A 5,339-nucleotide genomic window follows, 5' to 3' on the forward strand; every position below is an offset into this window, starting at 1 on the left:
GCATCCCCTGTATCGGCAGGCGTACTCTCAACCACTGTGCCACCAGGGAAGCCCTATATCAATGGTTTTTAAAAAAAATTTTTTTAATTTATTTTTTGGCTGCATTGGGTCTTCTTTGCTGTGCATGGGCTTTCTCTAGTTGCGGCGAGCAGGGGCTACTCTTCGTTGCGGTGCGCATGCTTCCCATTGCGGTGGCTTCTCTTGTTGCAGAGCACAGGCTCCAGGCGCACGGGCCTCAGTAGTTGCGGCACATGGGCTCAGTAGTTGCGGCTCACGGGCTCTAGAGCACAGGCTCAGTAGCTGTGGCGCACAGGCTTATTTGCTCCAGGGCATGTGGGATCTTTCCGGACCAGGGATCACGTGTCCCCGGCATTGGCAGGCGAATTCTTAACCACTGTGCCACCAGGGAAGTCCTATATCACTGGTTTTTGATAGTGGAAATTTTTCAAAAACTTACATTTTTATCTGCTTACTAACTCCATTAAAATTTAGGTTCCAAAGAGTGAAACAGCAAAATCATGAAGGTGTATATTCAAAAATATAAAGTACCTACACATGATATTCAACCATGATTAGAAAAACATGAAATTATTTCATTCTAGACATGTCTTTTTTACTAACGGCTCTTAAGGAACTGCTTACCTGGGAGTGTGAATAAGAAATATTGCCAAATGAGAAATACTGTATTCTTTGATATTGTATAAGATCTGCATTATATGAATTATCTTTTACTTGGTTATAATTTTTTTAACTGCTATGAGACGTGTATTTTATCCAACCCTTTGCCTATCATTTGTACAATATAATTATACTACCGCCAGTGTTTTTCCTTAATTTAGAATGCAACAAAGCATAATTGATTTTGAAAGGTACTATGGTGTATGTTAGAAGGTATGGATGCTTCAGTTGGAATTGTTTACATTAAAGGTTGATACCACTCTTGCAACCAGATTGGAAAGTAATGGGTATATTTCCATTTCCTCCCATTCTCTGTTCCCTGATCAAACAATATATCTTTTTTTTTTGAGGGGAGTGGTTATTTTTGTTGTTGATTTAATGCTAAATGTTAAAGAAATAAAAACTGTTACTGTGACTCTTCTTTACATGTCTCTGTTGGAAAGAGTCCTTAGGAACCACCCAAAACTGCCTTGCAGTTTAGTTCACCAAAGAGAATGTCTGGGGCCTGTGACTGGCCATCTGGGGTACCTGCATCTCATGGTCATTAAGAAGTCTTAAACCCATGCAAAGTACTTCCCTTCTAGTTCACAACAGTTTGATATCTGTTCTACAGGTCAAAGATCCAGGCAGAATTGGCAGCATTGCTATGAAGAGATATTCTGCCCAAAGAGACTTAGTGAATTGTTTAAGGATGATACACTAGACTATAATTCAAAGCCTCTCATCTCATTTACTTTGCAAAACAGTATGAAAACAGTGGTAAAGAATCAAGTGTCTCAGAACAAATAATTTCTAAACCTGGGTGCTTTAAAATTTTTATTCCTCCTATTAACCCTGCTTATTAAGTCTTTACTACTGTAAATGAATATTTCTGAGTCTTTAATCTTTTAGAAAATTGTAAAAATTAAGTACTGCACCATTTCTCATTGGTATCAGAACACCTATTTGCATCTTACGTATATTGTTTAAACATATATCTCTTTTAGCATTCTAGATCAGTGTTCTTTTAATCCATTGTTAGGATCTATTTTAAAAATAGTATTTATAGTAAGAAACAGATTTTGAATGCAAAATCTACTAAAGGAAATGAGATAAATTATATGACAGTTTGGTGGTTAGCAATTTGAAATCATCTTTGAAGTCTTTAATAAAATTAGTGGTTTCATTTTTTGGTCTGCTGAATTCAAGTCACATTAGGTTAATGTAATTAAAAGCAGAAAAGATTTTGTGTAGCCAAACTAGTTAATTAGCCCCAGTTGGTTTAGTATATTAACCTAGTGGTGTATGGATAACATTGTCGGGGTGATGCCTGAAAAACAATTCCTGTGTAACAGATACTGCAAATCACCTGACTTGCTTTAGGGTAGAAAATGACAACATACCAAGGGGTTCATTTTAAGTTCATCTTTATTTCTGATTTTAAGCACTGATTGCAGAGTGAGCTGTATATGCCATAGAATAACCAGACAAAAAGCTTACTTAATTTACTTTTTAAAAGAAAGCATGCTTCTATATGTGCAAAGATAATGTTCCTTCTTGTATTCTGGAAGTAAGAATTCTGATTGTGGTTTTTCATGCTTACCAGAAATATGAAATAATTCTCTTCACTTTTGTTTGAAAAGCTACATCTTATACCTGATTTTTCTATATCATCTTGTTACTCAGTAAACAATGCAATAAAGGAGATGAAAGCATTCTAGAAGAGATTTTCAACTACTTCAGAGAAGTCTTAAAGTACTAGGAGAGAAGGCTTTTATCCCTAAGGTATATAATCATTTATAGCTTCTTAAAGGGAAAATGCTAGTATATAAGAATCCTATATATCAAGTACATTGAGGTATTCCATACCTTAATGTCACTAAAACTTTTTTTTTAATCTGAAACTGTTCTGAAGAAAAATATAAAGGATAAAGATATTTGAAACTTTAACATTTTTCCCACCTTTTCCTTTCTCCTCCTGTCTCCTTCCCCAGAAGTAGCAACACCACTAGGACCTTTTTTGTTTTGTTTTCACCTAGTATGTAGTTAGCCGAGGCCCCCCTTTAAGTGCCGTCTAGAGCTTATGGAAATGTAGGCTTCTAATGTGGTTACTACTGCAGGCTGATAAGGTAGATGGTAATGAGGAAGTGGGACCTCTGCTTCAAGTCTTGACATAGGCTAGATGCCATATTGTCGGAAAGCTTAACTCTTTCTGCTTCTCCACTACCCGGTTAGGTTAATTGAAGTAGAGCTGCTGCAGTGCAGTGTTTAACATTGTGTCTGTTCATTATACAAACTCATTTTTGATAGGTTTACAATTCGGCTGTCAGATCCAGCTGCAGGAAGAGAGCTGCCAAGAAATATTTCTTAACTTGTTTTAAATAGTGCTATTTTCACATTTATGGTGTTTTGTATGTGTTAGACATATTCTTCCTTTCTCTGTAGAGAGAGGAAATGTCAATTTTTGGTTTACAAAGGAGCACTAAGATTTAGAATGTGTATAGTCACGCTTTACAATCAATATTTTTATATGACAGCATAAAATGGTGATTGTTAATAGTAGGTACTGCTTTAAAGCTGGTACGTTATATTTGATCGGGGTTAAAGCACTATGTTTTTTTCTATTCTTCTGTTTGTTGAAAAGAACAGGCCACCATGCAGTCCACATTTGTGACCATAGAGAATAGAATTATGGCTTTTGGTTTGCTCTGTTTCAATTCAGCCACTGACATAATGCCAAAATCAATTTGAACTCGTAGAAACTGAAGACTACCATTTGCATCCGTTATTTTGTGTGTTTCTCTGTTTTCAGTACTTTGTTGTTTCTTCCTTCACTTTTGTCAATTTCTGTCTCCATCATCTCCTAGGAAATAAGTTTCTCCCAGGTTTGGTGAGGCTTGTTTGATTTTCCATTTAAGTTGTAATGTTCACTTTGGGGTTTTGAACCATTATTGCCAGTGAGTGTAGAGTAGAATGTAGGGTTTTATAGTGAAATTGTCTTGTTAATGGGATGGAAGTTGTGTAGGCGTATTTATACTAACCTGGGGACTCTCAGTGATGATTTTTCCAAATAGAGTAAACATTAATGGTATTACATGATTTTAATCCCTCCTTCCTTTTGTTATATTAATCCAGCTTTTATCCTTAGGCCAGAGCCAGGTCTTTAGAACAAAGTTTCTCAACATCAGCACTATTGACATATGGGGTGTGTGATAATTCTTTACTGTGGTGGACGCCTTTGTGCTTTGTAGGATATTATTGAGCTGAAAATGCAACTTAACAAAGAAAAGCATGAATCACATGATTTTACTTTAGTAAAAGTGTGTATGTATAATGTATATTTTATATCTATATTTCCATATCTATTTATCTATATCTATATTGAGAGAGAGGGAGGTACAAAAGAAAAATGCTCATAAAGTATTGACAGTAAACTTTTGGAAGGTTTTTTCTTTTCATGTGACATTTATTTGTTCTTTTTATTTATTCTGTTTGAAAACAGGTAAGTATATATGAAAACAATAAATCTATCATTAATATATCTTGTAGCTGCTATAAACCTTTATGAAAATGCTTCGGTGGATAATAGACTAATTTTATCTACAAAAGCAGTTTGCATTCATTAAAAATCTTTCGAGTGACTACTATATGCAGACATTTTTCTAAGCATGAGGGATAGAATCATGAACAATGCAGAGAAAAGTCCCTGGATGATTTTTATAATGACACCTAGAGAATCATGGTCATTTTTTAAATAAAAAGACTGAAAAATGTCAAGTTCTAAAGGCACAAAAATTAAAACTGCTCTATTAATATTTTGTTTGTCCTAACACATAAAGACTTGGTCGCAATATCTAGTTTGGATGTCTGGATTGAAATAAAGCAATTTAGGCATTCCAAAACACTGTGACCCCACTTTAATAAAGTAGTAGTTTCAACAAACTCCCAGTGTAGGATGAAAAAAAAATTCTATTTGAATGGTTCCTTCCTTACTTTCTGTATTTTTTCTTTCCTCCTTTGTTTAATCTGTATACTGTACAAAATAACTGTGAGGTCAAAACCTCCATGAATAAACATTCTGGAAGTTATCCCTGACAAAACCTTTCTGAGGTTCAGAACATTATACTTATTCAGGGGTCATTGAACTCTACTCCCCACCAAAAGCATATTAAATTAAGTAAAGATAGTTCAATTTCCGCATCCCAATCTTAATTCATGATTAGCTTTGGCCTACATATTGTACTGGAAGTCTGCTTACATTTGTAATTAATCCTTCTTCAAATAATTAAGTGTTCAAGAGTGTACCCGAATGACTTTCCAGATGATTTATTAGTGTCTGTTCGGTCTCTGCCTCCTAAGTCCCCAAGAAACTGTTTGGACAGCAGAGACACTTATGTTTTTTAGGACAGGTTAGGTTCTGTAATATTTTGGAAATTAAGATATATTTGCTTAAAGCAACTCTGGCAAATTAAGTAATTAGAGACATTTTAATTTCCACATCTTGTAATACTAGAATATGCTTCCTTGAAATTACATATAGCTAATATGTATTTACATGTTAATTATAGTCATATGGTATTAAGAATTTCCTAAACAACAAGGTCCTACTGTATAGCAAAGGGAACTACATTCAATATCCTGTGATAAGCCATACTGAAAAGAAGATAAAGAATGTGTGTATA

At 34.8% G+C, this 5,339-nt stretch overlaps 1 protein-coding gene across 1 annotated transcript in view; it reads left to right on the plus strand.

The window, feature by feature from the left end:
• ROBO1 (roundabout guidance receptor 1) overlaps positions 1 to 5,339 on the plus strand; it is a 391,570-nt gene that overhangs the window by 267,847 nt on the left and 118,384 nt on the right. The window lies entirely within an intron of this gene.

The sequence above is a fragment of the Neophocaena asiaeorientalis genome, unplaced genomic scaffold (genome assembly GCF_003031525.2).
Source record: "Neophocaena asiaeorientalis asiaeorientalis breed wild unplaced genomic scaffold, Neophocaena_asiaeorientalis_V1.1 scaffold866, whole genome shotgun sequence".
Taxonomy (NCBI): domain Eukaryota; kingdom Metazoa; phylum Chordata; class Mammalia; order Artiodactyla; family Phocoenidae; genus Neophocaena; species Neophocaena asiaeorientalis.